This window comes from Struthio camelus, chromosome 4, assembly GCF_040807025.1.
Source record: "Struthio camelus isolate bStrCam1 chromosome 4, bStrCam1.hap1, whole genome shotgun sequence".
NCBI lineage: Eukaryota > Metazoa > Chordata > Aves > Struthioniformes > Struthionidae > Struthio > Struthio camelus.
The window spans coordinates 79,881,486-79,906,459 of NC_090945.1; the positions used below are offsets into that span (position 1 = coordinate 79,881,486).

Here is a 24,974-nt window from a genome sequence, read left to right on the forward strand (position 1 = left end):
TATATTAAATAAAAACGTTCCATATTTGCTTTTCTGTCCTTTTACTCCATTATGTTTCCAAATGCTAAAAAACTGTTTAATAAGATCAATAGACGGATCCATAGCATTATCCATTGCTATCTCCCCTGCTATCTTTGAGGAATATGTGACCTCTTTTTGAATTTTTTCTGATGATGTGTTCCTCTCCTTCTCCTTTAGAGCCTGGTTGTTAGTCCGTTCAGCATCTGAAGTCATCTACCCAGCATCCAGGAGAATTTACAGGTGAGAGTGCATATTTCCTGAAATAAATCAGGGAACACATTTCGTGCACCACATTAACTCTATTTCCCCTTTATAAAAATAATGTTGCTGTAACTTAGGAGAGACTGGCCTTACAGAAGCAAAATAGCTATCACTGTGTGTGTGTGTGTATACATCCCAAAAGGATTCATAATCATTTCCATTTGTTGACTGAATGGCAGCCATTTGTTTAATCATCATTCAAGTGCAGGGAGACCGTGTAGCATGTGAAGGCTGTATTTCAGACAGGAAAACTGCCAAAAACATCCAAGTATGTAACTTGACTATCCAATTATATTAACAAATGATGATGGCCGGAGTTTGGAATGGTGGAAAATGAGCTGTAGTCCCAATCTGTTACTAGTACTACCTTCTAAAAGGAACTATACTTCCTCATAGCTTTTCTCTCAGTCCTTTTTGCTTTACTCCTCATTCTGCAGAAGCCTTATCAGTCTCAGTTTTCATGCTGTCAAATGGCTGTGCTGTTGTGCCTCTTCTCCATAGACAAAAATCTTTACCAACATAGAGAGTGTCTCTTTTCATTTCTCGTCTGTCTGAAGTAAATTCTGCCCTTGTGAGTTTATTTTTTCCCCTCTTTTGGAACATGACCTAATGACCACCGCACTTTAAATTAATAAAACCTGGCTCAACATTATCTGCAAATCCAGTAAATCCTGGCTTGGCAAAAAGATCAGCATGTGGCAAAAATAGCAAGGTGTTCACCCTACTGTCAAGAAAATGGCAATGTTGCCAGCTTTTATTACCATTTTGTTAATAGTACGATTCTCATCACCCGTGTTCCTGAAGGGAATAAGTTAGATAAACTTTCATTAGAAAAGATATACTTATAGTCTTCCTGTTTGCACAAAAAGTTTGAAAATTTGACCTAAAGGCTTTAACAGAGGAAATGAAACGTCCTCATGTATACATTTTCAGATCTCATGGTTTTAAGCATCACCATAGGACTTTTGAGTTTTATTCTCAGTGTTTGAATACTTGAAGTTAGCAATACTACAATGACTAATAAAATCATAAGTTTTAATCATCAGCAAAATATAAGCTTACAATTAAACCTACAAGTCCAAGTATGAAGGATAAAGAACAGATGCATTCCATATAGTGCTCTTTCATGCTCACAAACCATAGCTTTAAATACTTGACAGTTAAGACAGGGAAGAAAGTCTCAGCCCAAGCCCATTTAACTGATAGCCTGGGGAAACAGAAATTATAAAGAAGAAAAATATGATTTTAGCTGAGATTAGAAATGTGATCAGGGATCAATGAGACAAAAAATAAAGACAATATGGACGCAATAAAGTTATGTGAGACAACATTTGAGAAGATGTTCATTTTCACAGGACCTGGACTGCACAAACAGAGAAAGGCCTCATAAGCAGAGGGTGGTAAAGACAGCCACATCTGTGAGGAAGGCTGTAGGCAATCAAAGTAGCTAGTTCGAAAAAAATTGAAAAACAAGAAATGTGACTGGCAATTTTTACTAGATCATGGGATGCCTGCTTGAAACTGGAGGCTACTTGTTCAGACAGCATCACTTGCAGCGTCACCTAAGCTGAATTTTGTACCATTTTGTTCTTGTGAGTGAACAAATTCACTTGAAACTGTTACACTGTGGAGATCCTGTTACCATTAAGCAATTTACAGCACCATAAGCAGATTCCTATTCTGCAGGAGATATCCAGACTTGAAGCTGACATTTTGTACACCTTCTTCACCTCAAGCAAGATGAAAGAGGCACAGATCACAAGCTCCTGTCTTCCTGGGGCAGGGGAAGATGGTGTCCTTGCTTGAAGGAGGTGTGCACTGGTGCAGGAGCTGTGTTGCCAAGTAAAGGAGCTGTGGGAGGAGTTCAGCAGACACTGTAAAAAGAGATTGATTGGATCTTACTTGAGACTCAGCAGAGGCAGAAGCCTGAGCCCCCAATTGCACTGAAGGAAGGATAGGAAGAATCTGTGCTTATCAAGTTGGGAAATGTAGGTTCCCTTGATGGCGCAGGCTAGAAGCTGGTGACCTCTGGCAAAAAGAGGAAGGCTCCTGCTCCACCTGCAAATCTGCAGCCACAAAATGGATATCTGTTACGGATTGCTTGAAGAAGTAGATGAGGCCTTCATAAGACAGCTGGAAAGAGCCTCACATTTGCAGGCCCTGATCCTCAGGGGGAACATGAATCACCACAATAGTTTCTGGAACAGCAATGAGATGGGGGAGTTCAGGATTCTGAGAGGAGGAAAGGCAAATAGCAAGATGAAAGGTCATGGCGACTTTGGGAAGTTTCTGAGGACTAGAAGAAAGCAAATGTCACTCCTATCTTCAAGAGGAGTTAGAAGGAGGATCTGAGGAACTACAGGCCAGTCAGCCTCACATCCGTCCCTGGGAAGGTGATGGAGCAAATAATCCTGGAAGCCATTTCCAAACATATTAAGGACAAGGTGATTAGAAGTAGTCAGCATGGATTTACAAAGTGGAAATCGAGCCTAACCAACAGGATCACCTTCTACAATAAGATGACTACCTCTGTGAATGATAGGAGAGCAGTGAATGTTGTTTATCTTGACTGTAGCAAGGCTGTTGACACCATAATGTCTTTATTGACATACTAGAAAAATGGACAGTAAGGTGAACTGAGAACTGACTGAGCAGCTGTATTCAAAGGGTTGTGATCAGCAGTACAACATCCAGCCGGAGGCTGGTGACGCCAGAGGTCAATACCGGGCCCAGTGCTGTTTAACATCTTCATCAGTGACCTAAATGACGGATCAGAGTGCATGCTCAGCAAGTTTGCCAATGACACAAAACTGGGAGGAGTGGCTGATACACCAGAGGGCTGTGCTACCATTCAGAGGGATCTTGAAAGACTGGAGAAATGGGCCCTAGAGGAAACTTATGAAGTTCAACAAAGGGAAATGCAAAGTTCTACATGTAGGAAGGAATAACCCTATGCACCAGAAAATGCTCGGAGACAACCAGCTGGAGAGCACTTTTGCAGAAGAAGGTCTTGGTGAACAAGCTGAACATGAGCCACCAATGTGCCCTTGTGGCAAAGAAGGCCAACAGCATCCTGGGCTGCATCAGGAAGACAGCTGCCAGTAGGTTGGGAAAGGTGATTCTTCCTCTCTGCTCAACGCTGATGAGACCATTTCCGGAGTGCTGTGTCCAGCTCCGGGCTCCCTGTTACAAGAGAGGCATGGACATACTGGAGCAAGTCCAGTGAAAGGCCACAAAGGTGATTAAGGACCTGGAGCATTTCTCATATGAGGAGACACTGAGAGTGCTGGGACTGGTTTGTCTTGAGAAGCGAAGGTTTGGGGTATGCAGAGGAAAATCTTATCAATGTGTATAAATACTTGATAGGGGTAAAGGAAACAGAGCCTGAATTGTCTCAGTGGTATGCAGTGAAAGGACAAGAGGCAGTGAGCACTAACTGAAATATAGGAAATTCTGTCTAAACCTAAGAAAAAACTTTTTCATTGTGAAGGTGGTTGAACAGTGGAACTAGCTGCCTGGAGAGGTGATGGAGTCCGTCCCTACAAATATTCAAAACCAGACTGCACAAGGCCCTGAACTACCTGCTCCAGCTGACGAGGGGGATTGGAATAGACAATCTCCAGAGGTTCCTTCCACCCTCATATATGCTATGATTCCCAGGCCTTGAAAATGACATTGATGAAGGCAGGCACATAGCATTTGTTCCTTTCTTAATGCCCCAAGCATGAAAATTTAGTATAGTTTATAGTCAGTTAATGAAATTTCTTCAGGATATACCTATACAGAGAAGAGTTTTCTGAGGCAGATTTTTCAAGTTTCAATATATCACTTGACCATCATGGTGAAAGAAACTAATAGGAAAATTGGGTATTGACAGAGGAGAAACAGAGGGGAAGAAGCTTCTGAGCCTCATGCAGTGGTGGAGAATGAAGATTCTGTTCTGTTTTTTACGTTTTCCCTAAATCAAAATTTAGGCCAGATGTTTGGGATGCAAACAGCAGCATAGCTTTAGAATGATCCATGTTACTGTGTCAGTAGTGTGAAGCCCTGGCTACCTTTGTAAAATATCTGCATTCTTCTGTACTGTGAAATCCGCAGGATTTCAAGAAAGCCTTGAAAATCCTCACTTTAGGTGGGAGGTTTTTCCAACAAAGTTGTTTTAACAGGACCAACTGATTAGAGAAATATTTAATAATCCTGATTCCCAGTACTATAGCACTAGCCATGTCCCACCACAAGTCTATTTTTATTTTTTACACAATGGGCTAGAGTTTAGTTCAAAATATTTTATATAAACATTTCTCTTGGATCAGTTGATTTATATGAACAACAGAATGCCTTTCTGAGGCAAAAATATTTTGTTAATTTTCAACGGACAGTATTGTCTCATTCATTTGCACAGCATTGTATCATAAAACATGAAATGTTGTTGCCAAACGATATTGACAAATACTATAAGAAAGCATCTGTGGATGGAGAAGTCATATGGACATGACAGGTTTAGAGGAAAAAACTGTGAAGGTCTTAGGAGATTCTCTTATGCAGCTAATGAGGTCGAGATGAGAAAAAAAGTGCTCCACTTGAGCATCCTCGTACTGTATATAAGACATGTTTTAAAATACTAATACTAGAAACAGACCTATACTTGATGAACTCCAGATGATTCCACTGATGTTAATACAAAGAAAAAAATCCAAACTCTTTCCTCCTCCATCCCCTTTCCTTGCCAGAGGTAATCCAGAGATTCGTGCACTGTTAAAGTCATTATGACATATTTTGGAACTAGCAAAAATGAAAATGATTCATCTCATCTTTCCTATGATGTTTAAAAATGTATTTTGCAGTAGCTTTAAGTACAAGACAGTTAGAAAACTTTCAGCAATTTAAATAAATATCATAGGAAAAACCTTTGAAGTGGAAGAGCATGAGTGAACACATCTGCTTAACAGAACTGAAAGCACAAGGGTTTGAGACCTTTCCCTTAAGTCCTATCAAGCAGAATTAAAACAAAAGATGTGCTTTGTTTTAAATATTTTACTCATAAACTGCATAAACAACCGCATTGTTTTGTATTTTTACACTTAAACAGCAAAACAAGTGTTCAGATGAACAAACATCTCATTTCTCTCTGTAGCAGAAGTATTGTGATTTTTATTTATTGATCTAACACAAATGCCACCTTTGATAGCAAACCGCTCATTTACTTTTGATTGAATAAAGCCTTTAAGAGATAACGTAGAAGATCATCTTTAGTTCTTTAATATCAGTCATGATAAAAGTTTTTGAAGGTACGGCAGCTCTTAAACAGTTCAATATAATTGTGTATCCTGATTAAATGCTATATATATAGCTTTAACCTGCTTTTGTTGTGATTACAGCCTCTTTAAAACATTGTGATATATTTTTACAAAGCACATATTATGAGGAATATGAAAGGTACACATTTTTTAAGATTTGTGATACGTAGTTTGGTACAAGCTTTCCACAGACTATACATGTTTAAACAAGATTGACCTAAATATCAAGTTCCAGGAATATATAAGATTCCCCTTTCTCAAATTGTGTTAGATTTAGGGAAACTTGTCATGCTGTTAAACTTCTGCAAACTTCAGATGATCATTTAAACTCATAACCTCTTATCAAACATATTCATAAGAAGTTTTTCTAGCATTAGATATTAAGCATAAATATTTCTAGCATTAAATATCAATAAAATGTAATTTTAATACATTTCTTAGTAGCACTGTACATCCTTCGCCTTTATTTTTCCTCCAAGTATGTCCCTTTTATTTAGAGCCCCAAGAAGGTTCTTGTATTTCCTACTTTTATAGCCTCATATTTTAGGTCAAAAGTTGTAGTCAAGATAATTCTGGCAAGAACCTTTTATGCCCCCTAACACAACTATTGTATAAAAAAGAGAGGTCATGTTTAAACAATATGAGATGTTGCCTGTTTAGACAAGATGTGTTTTGTTTATTTTAGTTGGGAAGTGAAAAAGAGAGACTGTGATACGATGTTTTGTGGACTAGTCACTACTTCTGTGAAAAATATTGTGCAATATCTGCATAGGAATTTTAGTAATGCCCACAATCTTCTGGTTCTTTCTTTCTTTCTTTCTTTTTTTTTGGGGGGGTGGGGGAGTCCAAGAAACAGGATAGACTTAAAACACAACAAGAGTAAGAGCAACAGCTATACAAGATCTTTGACTACTTTTGTTGCTATCCTCTAGATAATCTCAGTTCAGCTTCAGCTCTCTAGAACTGTGGCAGCCAAAAGTGAAAGCAATATTCAAATGAAGCCTTACTCTCTTTACTTAAGACTAGGGTAGAGAGGAATAAGCTACTGGTATATCCATGAGGAATCAATGTTGTTTGAAATAGGCATCATGTATGTAACTTGGATGCAGAAATCAGTGGGATTTAGTGTAGAATGAACCCAAGGAATAGCAAGCCTTATTCTTCCCCCAAATTAACCACCAGGCATTTACTCTACAATACCAGGCATACTACTAGTTTCAACTCCTATTGTCTCAAATACTGTTTTAAATTTTTGCAGGATCTCCAACTTTCTTTTATTTTTAATTTGAAATGACAGAATTTTATCCTGAAAAAGAAGCTGCGGTAAATTGGAAACAACTTACTGAAATTATATCGGATATACAGAAATTTGATTCAGAAAGTTCTACCTCCAAGAAAGATAAAATCTCCTCAATGTATTTAAAAGAGGCATGGTTTAGGAACCCGCACTGAATATGTCAGTGACTGGTCCAAGAGATTTGCTCCAATAGAGACTTACTAATATTTATGTAATGTGGAAGAGCTCCAGTTAGGGGAAACGAGAATTGAACCTTACAGTAGCCAAGATGCTGGTAGGAGAACGTTCACTTCAAATAGAGAAGCTCCTGGTTCAAGTCCCTAACTGAAATCGGGCAAGCTTTGACTTCAGTTTCCTACATATCAAATGACTCTTCTGAGAACAATGCTCATTCTGGAACCCCACAACTATTTTTTAATAAGAAATTCATTAAAATTGTACATTACCACTGAATTTTGTTTTCAACAAATCTGCTCATTCTAGCAAAAAAACTCCAAACAATGAAAAAAGCATTCCTAACCAACTGTAGTTTAGATTAAATGGAAGTATAAAAAGGAATGATTGGCATTCAGAAGGTCAGACTAGTTAACCTCTTCAAACAGTAGCAGAGAAGAAAGTTTTGATGTAGAAGGTTGTGGTAAGTTGGCATTTTACAGGATTTCAGTGCTTACACTTGCACTAGAAAGAGAAAAAATCTCTGGGACCGATATACTGCCAGAACCAGGTAAAATCTTCGAAAGCCTATCCAAAAGTAGTTCTGATAGCATTTGATGCAGCTTAGAGTTGCATTGATAGGTTTGTTGTGATTCATTTCCTACATCTTTAGCTACCTATATGAGGGAGTTCATTCTTAGTTAACAAGGACTTAAGTATGTTTATGTTATTAGTTAGCAGATAGCAAATGAAGTGCTGCGATTGTGTTCAATCTAGCAGAAGCATCAGCAAAGAAGAAAAGTGATAAACAGTAAGAAATCAGCACTGGAAACAAAGCTAGGAAGTATCATGGAAAGTACGGAGGGTTGGATCTAGGATCATGCCATTTTAACAAGACGCATCTTATAAGAACATAGAAGAATATTGGCTTTACATCTACAACCAAAAAGCTAAAAAGGAATAGAGATTTCACACTGCTGAGAAATCCAATATCCACATATAACTCTGAATATACTAAAAATACTTAACTAGGGACACGATTGTACACAGGAGATGCCATTCCAGAATAGTAAAAGACCAGTGAAAGGGCCAAGCCAATAAATTAACACAAAATGGATGATTAATTCCAGGATAATTAAATGAATGAGAAACACAAAATCCAAGGGTTCAAACTATGATAATCAAATAGATAAATAGGTGACCTAAAACATATGCATAGTTTTCATGGTGCAGATTATGTGAAAAGCAATGTGGAAAGCAGAAAGAAAAATGTCCAGCCTTTAAGCAGTAAATTAAGTTGTGTGGGAAAGAGAATCACTTTATCCTTTAATGTCATACTATCTCAAGAAGTAAAAAATAACTAACAGTCACAGGGGCTGTAAAGACTTCTAGTAGGGAAGGATAACTTTAGTGTAACTTTAGAAGACTCTCAGGATGCAGCTCTCCAGAAGAATGCCAGTGATTCTGTTTTTCTGTTTGCAACTATGCTGTAAGACCAACAACTAAATTCAATTGCCACTGGTTTATGTAGCCAGATGCAATCTAATGCCAAGAACACCAGTAAACAGCAACATTAGACTGGGGGAATAAGGCCAAATGTTGCTGCTCTACAATAAACTCATTCAAGACCTAGTGAACAAATAACAGACTCTTGGTAAAGAAGTCCATAAACCAGCAGGCGAGGAATCCAAGGAGATGGTACACCTAGAGGCAAGATGAAACTAGAAATAGTTCCTTGCATAATCTGTAAAACTACAAGAACACAGAATATCTTTAATGCTGTTTTAGCTAGTAAAGATGGACTTAGTTTCCTACAAAAAAGACATCATTTCAACCCTTGAAATTTTCAACATGGCAGTCTAGAACCGGTGAGAAGTCCTTCAAGTAATTTAAAGGTTTGCAGTGCAACTGAGACCTAACTTGAACTGTGATGTAATCACAGACCAACACTAGAAACCCTTCTGGAAAACTAGAATTACGCCCGGAGTTTGTCTGATTTCATTCTTAGTGTAGAAGGGATAATCAGGAATATCTAAGTCAGCAAAAGGATAAGATCTGAGAGCTCATGAAGATGTGGCTGAAGTCCCTTACAGAGAACATACATTGAGTTCTAAGGGATTTAGGACAAACACTAGAAGTTATTAAGGAAATTTATTGGCAAAAAAATACGAATGAAATCTCTTGATTTATAGGCATGACCCATAATTATTCTAGGTTTAGCTCAGACCTATGAATGAAGATGATGCTCTGTGTAAATGGTCAAAGGCTCAAAAAGCAGCCATTTTAATAAGGAAAAAGAAGTAATTATCGTTACCGCAATCCTTAAGTGCTACTATCCTGCAGCGTGATCACAGTGAAAGTGTAACACCTCAGGCAAAATAGGAAAAGTACTCATCTAAAATTAGTCGGCCAAATCTTTTGCTAGCAGAGACCTAACGTACTCAGAAAATGCCTATGGAATATTGCATAATTTGGGTTAAAGTCTTATCTCAGAGTCACTAGAAAAATACTATAAAAAGGCACTACCAAGTATACTTGAGTGATTACAATATATGTTTTTAAAATGTGCTGTGAGGTTAGATGAAAATTCATTCAAAAAAGCCACTCATGGTGGAAATATAAAGAGTAGGGCAGACCTGCCAGGGCATGGAGAGCACTACAGAGCATTAGATTATGTTATCAGTATTCTGTAGTGTCTCCATAAGATTGAAAACCACATCAGAATACCAGCAGCCAGCCAGAGAGTGACTGAGAAAGGCCGAGGAAGAGCCTCAGGTATCACTTGGCTTAAAGAAGGAGAAATGTAAAAGGTGATACAAAGAACTAGTAGGACACCACCAAATGCTTTGGAGACAGAAATAATGATGTGACTCCCACTAATAACAGTAACACAGACATGAAATGCTTTAAAGACTATCATTTTGGGAGGACTATGATTAATAATAGACAACGTCGATATGGTTTGCATCATCTACATTCTAGTAACTTCTACACCTAACTACTTATCAAACCCTTGAAAAAAGACACAGAGAAAGTAGTATTTAAAAGGAAATAAAAGAACCTGTACGAAGCCTAGACATGCATCAAAGGACTTAGTTTGCAAGAGGTAGCTGGAAGTCAATCTTTATGTGAACAGATTAATAGCTAAAGTTGCAACCTGTAACCTAAACAAAACATCTATTTAGGTTTTCAGTTGTTAGTCTTTCTGTGATGCTTATCAGCCTTTGGTACACAAATTATTATTATTATTTTTTATTTCTCTTTGCAGAAATAAATGTCTATCATTATTCTGACAGGGTGAACTGGTGATGGGGAGGAGGGTTGTTTGTTTTTTTGTTTTTCGCAAGTCATATTTTCAGAGACTTGAGAAATTTTCCAGAAACTGCTCCAGGCTATTCTATTGATATTTCCAAGTCCTTAGAGACTGTAAGAAAGGATTAACTGTTGGACGATATCCACTGAGAGACCATGAACACTACAAGTTGAAGGCTTTGCAGCAGAATAATCTGTGGAAATGTCATCTGAAAAGCTGAGATAATGTCTAAAATTTGCCAATGGGCAAGAACACTGTATCTGGGGATGTAAATAAGATAGGCTTGAGCTTCATTATAAGAATTCAAGAAAGATGGAATTAAATCTGGATAGAGTGACTTGCGGCTCTTTGGATTATGCCCCACAGGAGATAAGCTCTCACTGACCTTCAGTCCCTCAGTGCTCTTTTTCATAGACTTTTGGTGAACTTGAATGTTTGTTTCTTGACCTTGAGACCTAGCAAAGCAAAGAAGTTTAGAAATACTTGAACTGGATCAGTTGTTATGATGATCTTTTCATGAATAATTTTTTGGCAAGGTTAGTGTAAATCTGGATTCTATTCATGAGCTGTTAGTATTACAAGGTACAGAGGGAAAAATCAGTGATTCCATAAGAACAGCAAATGGCAAAGTACTGTTGAGAGTATGTTCTTATCTGCAGTACAAATATTTTTATGAGCTGCATGGAGGGACATCTTGCAACTCAAGAACTGCAGAGCCTAAGGATATTCAGAAAATATGATGCTGAATTTCTATTCCTTGTAACAGAATTTTCTGTTCCTTCTTAAGCGCACTATAGTTAACTGTGTTACAGACCACTGTACAGTTGGCACATATAATATATTAGCTACATTTTCCTTGGTTTATGGCATTGAGTCTGAAGGACCATATCAGCGTAGCTCAGTGCACATTTAAATTAAGGCCAAACCACAATCTCAGGAATGAGAAGCAGTGTGGCACCAGGAGGGCACCATATCTAACCATGCAGCCTTGCCAGTCTGTATTTGTATTGAACTGAGATGTCTGAAACAGGATGTAGTACACCAACTGAGGCCTTTTCAGCATTGAGAGGAATGGTAGCTATATAGTTTAAATAAGTTATCTTTTATGTCTCTTTTTGTGTTCTACCATGATGATTTTTTTCCACAATTGTATATTATTGACTCCAGTATGATTTGTGGTCCGTAATAGCTCCCAAGCTTTATTTTTGAAGAACTGCTACCAAACCATCTCTTCCCATCTTACGTTTGCACAAGAGGCAATTTTTTTCTAAACAACGTACTTTGCTCATATTCTTGTTACTTTTTTGCAAGTAGAGATTTAATCTCTTCCAAGTGCTGAAGTTTGTCTCTTCCAAGTTTGTCTATGTGTTAAGCTAGTTTGTTCCTGTCTGAAAAAGTATATTTTGAGGAATGCTGTGTACTCAACTCACTCTTATATGGAAGTGTGCAGAATAATGTATGTTACAGCTCAAGATATCCAGGATTTTAGGATCCTTTTTTTTTGGATATAAATTTAAGCAGGCTGCACGATTTTTCCTCTCTTTTGTGTTGATGCCTCTGAAAAAGAATCTAATGCAGAATGTGACTCATGCTTTTAATAGGGACCTGGAATGTTTCCACTCTTTTTGCTGTGGTACGGATGCATTCTGTAATGCATCAGATGATTCATGAAGTTTCTAGTAATGGGCACTACTTATCCTGCCCATTTCCAAGGGAACTTGATAAGCATCTCTTCTGGAACAATACAAGGTGTCAAAAAGTTTGGATGATACGGGCTGAATAGCATATACCCCAGAAGGTTCCTTTGTGTTTCTAGGAAAATCTTCTTTCTAACACTTATGAGCACTTTGGGTCTGCTCCCAGTTGCAGGAAGATCCTCTTCCTCTCCATGGTCTTTGAGATTACATCCTCTGCATTTCCTATGTCTCCCTCTACCTTCATTCCAGAATATTCTCCAGGCTCAGTGTGGTCGTAGGGAAGTAGAAATCTCCTTCTCCTTCCCGAGAGCTCTTTTGGCTCCAGAGTGTATAGGCAAGATGAGACAAATGGGCAGTGTCCCTTCATGCCCAGCCACATCCTTTTTAATATCATATACAGTATACTGTACACATAGGAAACTATGGTCAAAGCAACCAATCAGCTAAAATATTTCTCACTCAGAGGTTGATACAGTGCATACATCTTTAATATATTTCAGTGACTCAGAAGCTGGTGAGTTGTTTCTCACCTGACCGATAAATAATCAAGCATCATCTAAGGCTTCAATTGAGAGAGCACTGGTGGCAAGGCAGTAGATACTCTATAGCTAGGCTGTATTGGACAGAAGTTACAGCAGTTATATTCACAGAGCAGGTTGCTGATGGGATTCCAGGTATATACGCAGCTAAGTCAATATAGCTGTTACCAGAGAGTTGTTACTGAGCACAGTTTGTTGACTTGATTTAGAAGGTACTACATGCACTGCTTTGAAATTCAGGAGTAGGGTATTAAAATGGGTCTCATCAGGCTTTTATGAATATAAGAATGTGAAATTAATGACTTATCTCTGTCAAATGAGGATACTCTGGTCCACTTTTGCCATTTGCAGAATAGGGAAGATTAATTTTTAGTCTGGTTTACTATTGCTATTCCTATCTCCCTCCTGGAATATGGTTGTGACTGAAATTGCACCCTCTGATTCGGAGAAGAACAACATTTATTTCCATGGTCAGAGAAGACATAGTTATTGAGAAAGAAAGATGGATTTTTGCTTTGAGGTATATCTTCTCCAAGAAAAAAAAAAACAGGTAACTACTCCATCTTGTTAGTGGCCATTATAGTGTGAAGTCAGATGTCGGTCTTAGAATCTGATGTCTTTTGTTATGTGTTTGGGACCTTTGTCAAAGGGTGTATCTAATCTAAAAAGGAAATATTTCTTATTTTTTTCCAGTGGATATAAAAAAAGAGAATGATACCTCCCTGTATTATCACTGTGCCTTTGCTCCCACAGATGCAAGGAGAACAGAAAACATGATCTCCAGGGATATTGTTGACCAAATAATCTGATCTTGCATGATTAAGGCTTAAGTGTACCAAAGAGCGAAACACAAACGCACAGTCTCCCGATGGTGAACTTAACCTAAGGTTCCTACTGTAAAATATTAGGTCATCATTTTCAGAGTGGCTAAGTAAAGGATTATGGTTAATAATCATCATGTTAATTCAATATTTGTCAGTAGGAGCACTGAATGCTCAGTACCATTGAAAATCAGATCACGAGGATTTAGATACCTAATTTTAGTTTCCTAGATTTGAAAATGTCCAGAATATGTAATAACATAATATACTTAATTCCTTAAAAACCAGAGCCATGGGCTCAAGACATATCTGTACTATCCAATCCTTTATGAAGCACACCTCAAAGGCATATTCTGCCCTCCAGATGCTTGCCATCTTTCATCTGTTTTGTATGTTGTTGGGATTGCATGACAGGTAGATGCATGAGAAAACATTTAAGTCATCAGTCTCACTGCACTAAGAAGTAATTATCTATGTATAAACTTTGTGTTCAGATGAATCAAGTAGGACTGTGTCTTTCCCAAGTCAATGGAGTGCTTAAGAAGAATTTTGCATCTTGCCTTTGCTTCAGCAGTGGGTACTTGTTGATAACAAATCAAATTATATTATATACGGAATGATTATCAGAGTGAATAATTCATTTGCACTCTGTTATGTGGACACTTCGCACACCAAAGATAAGTGATGTCTCTATACAGATTACTAACAATAAGTTTACTGCTTGTATCAGTATGTTAATGTTGTGTAGGGAGTAAGGAAGAAAAATAGTGTGAAACCATTGCTGTTTTGATTTTTCAGTAATAAGGATGCTGTTAGTTTTATGACTTTCAGAGTGAAGAATAAAAGTGGTTTTCCCTTTTAAAGTCTGACATATGTTTTCTTGAGGAATGAATTAAGAGTTTCAGATTATATCTATATTCAAATAATCTCATCAAAATTTGAGCAAAAATCTTGATATTTTAAAATTATTTGTCTGCTATTGCATTATCACAAATCAAAGTACTCTTATGTATACGATATTGCTTGTACCAGAAAACCTTAAGATTAATATCATCCCTCACGGTAATTTGTAGAGGTTATATATTGGGCACAGTTATTGAAGATGTGAATTTTTTTTGAGAATTCGTATACTTTTTGTGTTATTTTTCTCAACTATCTTTGTTTTTCAAGGCTGACATAGGACACTGTAAAATGTTTTAGTGATGGATGTTACACAGCAAGATCAATTGTCACTCCAGTCTTCAAAAATGGTATCCTGGGGTGCATTAGGAAGAGTGTTGCTAGCAAGTCGAAGGAGGTGATCCTTCCCCTCTGCTCAGCATTGGTGAGGCCACATCTGGAGTACTTTGCGCAGTTCTGGGCTCCCTGCTACAGGAGAGACAGGAACATAATGGAGTAAGTCTAGCAAAGAGCCACAAAGATGATTAAGGGACTAGAGTATCTCATCTGAGGAAAGGCTGAGAGAGCTGCAACTGTTTAGCTCGGAGAAGAAAAGACTGAGAGGGGAGTTTACTGATGCTTATAAATATCTGAAGGAAGGGTGTAAAGAGGACGGGGCCAGACTCTTCTCAGTGATGCTCTTTGACAGGACAAGGTCAATGGGCACAAACCGAAACATAGGAAGTTCTGTTTGAATTCAAGGAAAAACTTTTTTACTGTGAGGATTACTAAGCACTGGCACGGGTTGTCCAGAGAGGTTGTGGAGTCTTCATCCTTGGAGATATTCAAATTCCTTTGGAGAGGGTCCTAGACCCCCCCCTAGCAGGGGGATTGGACTAGATGATCTCTAAAGGTCTCTTCCTATCTCAGCCATTCTGTGAATTTGTAAAAGTCATAAAAATTATGTACTGAAGACCTTATCAAAAGCTGAGGGGAAAATACATATTATTAAGTCACTGGATATAGTCAATGGTGCTGAGTCTTCATTTCAGGTGCCAGAGAGATTATTTATAATCCTGGAACAGAAGCTATTAATCTATTCAGTGTAAATATGTTCAGTAATGGACTGTATCAATTTTTGAGCACACACAGAATAGAAAGCTTCTTATGAAGAATTTTGTGCAGCTAATACTTTTGGTGCTCTGCTCAAGGTTTTGACTTTATCTATCTTATGTTCAGCACTTCAAATTTTATCTCTGGTTAGGAAAAAGAATAGAAGGCATTTTCACAGACAAAGAAAAGTTCCTAATCAGGTGGCTTTCGATGCTTTAAAGCTTTCCTCTTGCTAGCAGCATTTTGTTTTTTTTCATTCCTCAATGGCACTATTAATTTTTATCTTTTTAAATTATCCTCCATTATCAAGACCCTGAGGGCAATAATAGGCCCTAATAACCCTGCCCAGCCTCACCTGGGACCTTTACTTGGGCCAGGCCCTCATTTCAGGCCAGCCATGGGTAGTCAGCATCCAGCGACACAGTAGCGGTGCCAGTCTCCAACCCCGCCATGGCCTTGCCCCTGCCTGGCCATGGGTCCCACTGACTCTGACCTGTGGCCGACCACCCGACCTGGCCTTGGCCCTTCCCCTTCCCACAGAGGAGATTGATGCCTGGGGCTGGGGCTGCCCCTGGCTGCCCTGCTCCCTCGCTGGGTGGTGAGATGGGCCCGGGCTGCAAGGCCTGGCCCTACCATGACCATGAACCCCCGCTGCTACTGATCCCCAGGGAACTGCTGGCCCTTCTCTGCTCTGACATCCATTATATCATAACTAAAAATCTGAGGAGATGGAAACAAATATTCACCCATCCGTTACGCAGTTACCCCCTGCTATGAATCTTAATGTCTGTGTCTGTAAAGGATGGCTTTTGTAAGCCAAATGTTTTGACATATAAACTATGGAGTGGCTTGATAAGAAAAATGTAGCTTTAAAATTGCATTCCTTAGTGTTTGCAAAGTAATACTTGAGGATCTAAGTATTAGTCATACATTGAAATGATTTCCCTGAGACATTAGCCTGACCATTTTCTAAGATATTTTGAAAGTAAATCATATTGTATATTTGCTATTCAAATAAAAAAATCTGTTTTAGCTAGGTGAAAAGTTTCCAGTTTACAAAGCCTTTCTGAATATTGACAGGCAGTTTTCATTTAATCATCTGGAACCATCATTTTTACCACTAAGATACAGAAAAGTGAACTTCTATTACACTTATAAAAATCTATTATTGCTTTCAGAAAGATTTTATGGTACAGTTCAGTATTATTGTCACTGAACAGAACATTTCTTTTAAATTTACTTGTAAGGCTGGAACTAAATGAAGCCCTGTCTTTCCAATATCCACTGAAAAGGTGCTGAGCACTTCACCAGTAACACCCCTGAATCTCCCAGGGAGGCCAAACATAAGAATGGGGAATTTCCATTTCCATCCTTCAGAATCTTGTCTATATTTGGATTTATTTCTAGATACCTTTGAAAAGCAGGAATACATAGGATGCTATGTTTTTAGGGGAGGAATATTTAATAAGTAAACAAATAGCACTGGTTTTACGTCCATTCACAGCATCATTTTTTTTGGCATTAAGGAGTGGTACTAATCCTCTCATTGTTTCTACTGAAGTTATTTTTTGATTCTAAGTCCACCCTATCCAGGGGAGGATCCCTGAAGAGTGGAAATCCTGGCATTCAGCATACATCCGGATAACCCTGTAGACTTTCAGTGGTTGAGTTCAATATCAGGACAACCAAGTCCTTGCACCCCTCCCTGAAACCACACTGCCAAGACTTTCACTGCACACAGTGTAATAAGTCCACTAACATATTTTTGGCTACCAGAGGATTATAGATTTCTTTTGCGAATTTTGAAAAGCCCTGAGATACTGTCAAAGTTTTGCATATATGAAATACAGCCTTTCCTATCTGAGGACCTCAGTGAGCCTTAAAGACATTAATTTAAGACAGGTGTCTTTATCTGAAATAAGTCTAAATGCATTTAAAGTTAACACTTAAATTTTTGGCTAGACTTAGTCTTATTAAAGAATACCAAGTTTTTTTTTGGCAGAATTTACTTTTCCTAAAACTTACTGACTTACGTTAATTTTATTTCTGTTCCTTCTGGAAGTAGTCTAATACCCTTCATTTCTTGATTTTTGCTAGGACCTGTCACAACTGCTTGCACTTATGCTGATTATTCCTCCTTATATATAGGACCTACTTCTAGAAAGTGAACTGTCATGCAGGAAAGCACAGGCTTCAAGAAGATCATTGAAGATACTAAACTGAAACTGAGAAGCAGTGTTTAGCAAACATATCACATGATCTTTGATCTAGAAGAAGAGTTTCCTCAAGATGGAAGAGATTAATAGAATTAAAAGACTTAATAATCACAATGATATTTGATTAGATTATTTAAGGAATACTTTGGTATTAATAACATACAAAGACTTTTTATAGGTGTTGAAATCCTGGAGAATATTAAAATAGCCACAGCTATGGATTTTTGTCTGCCATACAGACAGCTGAAACATGCAGCTTGCGCTATTCAGTTTATTGAAAGATTACTGCTTGAAAATGTTACCTGAATTTTGTCCTTAAGTGTCTGCAGAAATATCTGTGATACCAGAAGGGTTTTTTTTTTTTTTTCATCTGGAAGAGGCTGGTGTAACAAGATCCAATAGCTGGTAGCCAAGGTCAGTGAAGTTCAAATTTAGGGTGGAAGCTATTTTTTTCCAAGTAAACATGGAACAGATGTAGGTATCACCATGCAGAAAATCAGAGCCCTGAGTTATGCAAGTGACTGGAGTAGATGAGCACAATAGTTCCTTGGCAGGGTGAACTAGCTTGCATTGAACTTGATGATGCCTCAAAAAAACAGCTCATTTAAAGCTACTATTTAGACGTACCACAAGGAAGACGTATGTCATAATCACATTTTAAAAATATTTAGGATGGAATTACCTTCATACAACTTACTTTGATGGCCAGCAGTTAGATGTTTGAGTTTCAGCTAGTCACTTTAAGCTCCCTTTGTAGTCAATTGGGAGAAACAAAACTGCCCTGTGAGAGCAATTCAGTTATTTGATTTTATATGCCCATCCTGGAATAAAAATAAATCACCTTCGACTTCTCTCCACAGACAGTGAAGAGAGAATGCCTTTGGTGACCAACTAAGTTATGACTCCAACTCTTAAATGATTAAATTTCTGACTCTTGCTTTTCACAGATTTTCAGAAATTAGTTCTTGTGATTGTCTTATTAAAATAGTTTATGCTTTACTAGAAATGGCTTTACATTTTATTCACAACAATCTTAAACTGCCTTTTTTCTTAGTTTAGCAAGTTCCGGTGTTTGGTTCATTTATGTTTACTCATTTCTGCTTAAAAGTCAGAGCTTATTGATTATAAAATTTTGGAAATGATTTCTTTTACTGTATTACCAAATGTTATCACCCATGTCTTACACTTCTGTAATTGGTTGGATATTCACAAAAAGATAAAACATATCTATCTATTTATAAAATATAGTTCACAAATTAGATAGAAGCTACAGGGAATATTAGAACACTTATTCAGATTTTGGCACATGTTTGAGAAGATACATATTTGGCAAGTTTCAGAGTAATTTGAGAAGGGGAAGCCATGCGATGTTATCTGTTCATTCCCTTTTCTAATGCTTTGTCTAGTTTTATACAATCTAGGCAATGAGGCTTTTGTTACCAATTGAATCTACCATTATGTGAAATTTAGTTAGTGTCTTGTTTTAAAATAAACTTGTGGCCTTGTAGGATGGATTTTTATTTCATTTTTCCATTTCATACTAGTAATGTTTGTATCTGAGCTTATAATTGAGCAAAACTTTAATGTACACAAGTCTTTTTGGAAAGCAGAATGTCTTATTCATATCAAATAAAAGACATTCATATATGACTAGAAAATTAGACCTGACACAGCAGGGCTTCGTCAGTAAGCTATTTCTAAAATATGTCAGTCGGGAACTGCCTTTGGAGATGTGGATATTTCTTGCATAGATGTGGAAAAAATATGTAAGTGGTCCTGTGCAAAGACCAGCTCCTAGGACTCTTCTGTCCTGGTGGAATGATCTGACCACTTGATACAGAGTGATAAATATTTTTAGGCACACTGAATCTTGCGTTGTTTGATTGAATAGCACATCTTCAACAAGAAAGATGGAGAATAACAGATTAGCCAGGAGTGTGAGATTATGGCCCTCACTTAGGAGGTGGGAGTTATGGTTTTGCGTCTCCTCAGGTTGGGGGGGGAGGGGTCCTAAATTTGTCTTTTAGTCCTAGCACCACCTCTAAACATTTATTCTAACATTTTATCACAATTTTGTAATCATAGCATTTTCATAACATGCCGTTTTTAATGTTTTTAATCATTTTCAGTGTTCTCTTATTGCTACTAGTCATTTTTCAGAACGTCACTGCCAGACTTGAACCCAGTATTCCCCTTTAAGTTATGTATATATGTATATTTGCATATATATTTATAAAGTTATGTAATATGTGCATCATCATAGCTTTGATATTATTTTCTACATCATTTCATTTTTAACTATGTAACTCACCATTTTTAAAACAACCATTGTGTGTTAAACAGAAGTTTTCAATACTCTCCTCATAATAACACGAGCATCTTCTTCCTGGGATAAAAAAAATAATTTAGATATGGGGAAGGTATATGAATTCTGCCCCTGGCCCCAGAATATTTCATTTGATGTTAGCTTGACTATATCCGCAGTTATTTTTTTCTGAGATAACCGTAGACTTTCTATATTTTATGTCCTTTTGAAGTTCTTCACATTACCATTAGCTTTGATTAACCTAAACTATTATATTCTATGTGTGCTTTTTGCCTCCCTGTTGCTCATCCCTTTTCCCCAAAGATAGGTAATTAACATGCAATTGATTCTAATAGAGACTGTTAGGATAGCAAATTATGTTTGCACAAATAATATCATTCTCCACTCTAATTAGATTTTTCTCAAAAAACATTAATAGCCTTATTGAACTTTTATATAAATAAAAAGCTTTAAATAAAAAGCTTTAAAATAAGTTCCAAAACACAGAGAATGATACAGTAACGAATTCCAGTCTGCATCATTTGTTTATTTAAAATACTTCTAAGAAATTACTTATAAAATGGCTTTATTGCTATAATGTAAAACTGTAATCTTTTAAATTGATAAACAGTTAAAAGTCAGTGCAAACTGAGAAATGCATGGAGATAATTATATAAAAAGGTTCATTTTGTTTGTGCATGTGCATACTCTTTCTGTCTAGGAACTTTGGGGAGTCAGAAATAACCATAAATCTTAGCTTAAGTCTTTCTTGCTTTTCTCATCTTTTCTCAGAAATCTTATATTGAAAAGTTCATCTGTGCTCACTTCTCCTAGTAAATCCTCTAAGATAGTAAGCCTTTCCTAAAGGTTCAATACCTTTCAGTCTATCCAATAAATTACAGTTCCCTTGTTATGAGTTAGTGTTATAATGAAGACTCACTGGCAACACAGTGCTTTTTAATAGACAAATTACTCTAAATTAAGCTCTAACCATCTGTTCTATTCTCATTTATGACTCTAAAAAGAACATATTTTAAAATTATATCATTTAAAAATAATGTAAATGATTGACATGTGCAGTGAGAATTATAGATATTTGTTCATTCAGTGTAGCACAGTTATGGTGATAGTGATGTTTCCTCCTTGCTTGAGGCATGTATGAAGGAAAAAATTGTTAATGCTTGATACAATAAATTTGCAGTTATTATGACGCATTAAGTATGTCAAAAAAGATATTTTACTCCTAGAGAGTTACACTGGATGTGAATCTCTGCATTGCAGCATCCTGATGGGATACCTGGAGGCAAAGCTTTAGCTAATTCTGCAACTTGTAGGGGGTTAAGCATATCAGAGACATTAAATGCTGACAACTGTAGTTATAATATGCTGGGGAAATGGAGCTATTCTGTAACACTTTCTGTATTTGTTAACAGTTATGGCACCACCAGGGATCTCACTAGGATTTATAGAGAAAGGACATGCTGATAGCTATTTTGGGGGAAAACAGGTTTTTTTTCTCCTGTAGACTCATTCAGCAGTAAATTGCAGTTCAGATGGATAGAGCAGCAAGAAAGTGAACAGCAAAGACATCGTGTTGTTAAAAGATGCAACTGAAAGACAGAGCAAGTAAAATCCCTTCCTCTCATTGTGTCTCTGGTCCCTTTGCGCCCTCCATGTTTTAAAAGTATTGCATTAAATTTTTATATTGATCTCATAAGTGAAATAACTTTATTACTGTTGATTTTGACTTCAAAATAAGCATCAGCAGTCTAAGAGTATTTATCTCTAACTTCCCTTGACTGTTGCGTTTGATTGGGAGGCCATCTGAGGAAGCAGCTGGGAGTAGCACTACCTACCTCTAACAGGACTGGGCCAGCTTCTAATCTCAGTGCAACTTATAACAAGATCGGGTGAAAACAAGCCCTGTAGTTGGTTAACACATTCAGCTCAAAGATGGCATCAGTCACCTGTTAGCTGTTTGAAAGTTATGAATTTAGCCTGGGCTAAATAGTCAGGCTATGGTCAATGGAGAATGTGATAACATGTTTCTGAAGAGGATGAATGGCCTTTTGGAAGTGTCGCTTTCCCTCCACTGTCTACGGAGACAAGCAGTTTGACCGAGGCGAGCCAGATGCGGAGGTGTTAGTCACCTAAAGGTAGAGGAGAAGAATTCCAAAGTTAGCATTTACTCACGGCACTGCGTTTAACATCTCCTTTTCAATCATTTATAGAATGACATCAGCAATTATAAAGGGAACATCTGCTGATGGTTTTAGGAGATATTAAGTTTGGAATGACTAATTTAGCCATATAATTAACAGAAACATGGCTTGTTTGGCAGAATAGGAGAAACACACTATAGAGATACTGATGATAATTGTGAAGGCCAGTAACAGAAATGAAAGTGTATCACTTCAGTTCATTACATGTCTGAGTCTGTCATTCCCAGCTAAGTGCCTCTTAAAACCAGATGCTCCCGCGGCAATATTTGATGCGTGCTTGCAATGCATGGACAAAGGAGACATTACATCTTTTGTTATGGCTAAACACTTAGATTGAATTTGGTAAATAAGAAATGGTTTCAGAGTTTTAATTATACGTGAAATCATTCTGTTCAATCTCCTGCAGAACCGTCTCTGCCTCCTGAGGATTTTCTAGAAGGCAGCATTTTAAAATTGGCTTTCCTTTTTCATTTGTTAGGAGATATACATTTTAAAGTACACTTTATTTTTAACCTTGTAAATGTTAGGAACATCAATTCGGATCGTCTCTGGTTTTGCTGAGGGATGTACTGGAAGCTTAATAAGATGCACGTGGCTAGTTTTCACACTGTAACATAATAAACCTTTAACAAAGATGTTTCTTCTCTAGAACATTAATCACTGGAATTACAAAACACATTAATACAGGGCACAAAGTGATTTTAATCTATCTAAATAAAACTCCTTGACCTTTCATTATTTAAATTATTAAAATTTTTGTTTCCTGAGTCTTAGGAATTCATTATTACTCAGTTGCTCATTTATTATTTAATAAATGATTTCATTCCACTCCATTCAAATTTGCAAAGTAACCTTGTATCACTGAGCACTTTCCAGCACACAGTTAAGAGATATGATTAAGGCTGTTTATCTGTGGTTCATTCTTTTCCCTTTCCAGCCCCAGTGTTTGAAGTGTTTTGTTTTGTCAGTTTTTTAAAAATATATTTATTTCATGTGTTTTAATTAGGAAAAAATGCTAAAAGGTGAATCTTGCATTTGAGGAAAGAAAGGCAGAGGTCTTCGCTCCCTTATTTTTCAGGACTTCCCTATAGATTTTTTTTGCCAGTTTTTCTTTCTTTGCGAATCAACTTTTTGTTAGTCTCACAGAACTCCCACTTTTGGTGGATTTCTGACTGTCTAGTACTGTTCCACTAATCCCGGGAGGAATGGATTCATGAGCAGAGCAAAGGTGAGGAGTTGGAAGTTCATGGTAAATGGATGTTCTGATATCATTCTCTAATTTATAGTGCGGATATTACTGCTCTCTAGACGGAACCTGTAGGTATACTTGCGCATATATTCAAATTAATTAAATGGCATGTTTTTTCCTCAGGAGGAGCTGAACTTCTGCTGATACAATTCTTTATCATATAGGAACTCCTGGTGAAAAGGAGACAGACTGATATGAAAAGCACACAACAAAGGAAAAAAAAAAAGAAATCAGAGATTCTCAAAATTACTGAAAAATCATTATTTTCTTTTGTTGAATTTGGTTCATTAGCAATGGTTTAACTATATAACTAAATACAAATTTTTTCTCTACTGAAAGTTCTTTACTAGAAAAGAAATCAAGCCTAGTTTTCTTCCTGCCTAAATTTTCCGTTTTGTATTTAGGAGGTGATAAGTTTGGGGCCATGGTGGCTATTACTGTTCCTTTCTATGCCCTTTGAGAGCTCAAGCGATGAAATGAAGCCAAAGCTGCAGCTGCAGCAGCAAACATGCACTTTTTTAATGAGAAACATATTGCTGTTTTTCCCCTCCCCACAGTAAAGTTCTGCATAATATAAAAAATAACACATCATATTAAAATTAGGCCACAATCTACTAACATTTTATTTTGTAGAGATAAAATTACACATGGTTATAACAGATTTTATCCCAGATTTTGATTTTTACATGTGTTATGTATGACACATGTACCATTGTAAGTGGAACTCTGCCTTCAGAACGAAAAATACCTGCTCTGTCTTTTTCTGTTCTTATTCTGCAGTTTAATACGAATGTTTTTAGTTGATAGCAGTTTTTTATGCATGTATCATATTGGTATACAAAATTTTAGTATTTCAAATAACGCCTTCATATGGACAAGTCTTAGATTCTTTCTATTAGATTCAGTGTGCTACCATAAAATTTATTATTTTCCTGTCATTTCAGCTTCACATACTTCTTCAGTTTTATTAATTCTAACATTCATCCATTGGAGGGATAATGATTTATTGTGTGTGTAAATTCAACACTACCCTATTTTGCTTTGACAGCTGTATTTATTCCAGTGAGCTAATTAATGGGAATCCCAGTTGTTAAGAAGATTTTCTGATGTGTTGACAAAACCCAGAGAAACAGCTGAGAACTACATACTGTTTCCAGGAAGAAAGAATTGGTTCTTTTTTTTTTTTCCCCCCTCTCTTTCAGGTTTAGAATACAGGGATTGTCTATTTGAAAGAACAGTGAATTCATGCACATCTTTCAGTTTCACTTTAAAAAACTTTTTTGTAATAGTTTCTTTTTCAGAGGAAAACTAGTTGAAGCTAGAATAATTCTATTCTATTTTGTTATTTTCTTAGGTATTGAGCTACTTCCCACAATGAATCAAGCAATACGATTAAAGTGATTAATTTTCTTTCATAGTCTGTATACGGTCTATGATCTGATATGTAGGAACCTTTAATCCAGCAGCTAAAGGCATAGCAAGACATAGCTATGGCTGAAATCAGAAGCTAGAAACATTTAAAATGGTGATTAAATGCCACTTTTAAAAACCTGACCTCATTTTCTACCATATCGCTACAGTGAGGGTAATT

At 37.0% G+C, this 24,974-nt stretch overlaps 1 protein-coding gene across 1 annotated transcript in view; it reads left to right on the plus strand.

Annotated features, from left to right (window-relative positions):
• Positions 1-245: 245 nt before the first annotated feature.
• SPON2 (spondin 2) overlaps positions 246-24,974 on the plus strand; it is a 49,715-nt gene continuing 24,986 nt past the window's right edge. The window contains exon 1 of the mRNA XM_009686105.2: positions 246-261. The gene's annotated coding sequence lies outside the window, so the exon portion shown is untranslated. The remainder of the gene's footprint in view (positions 262-24,974) is intronic.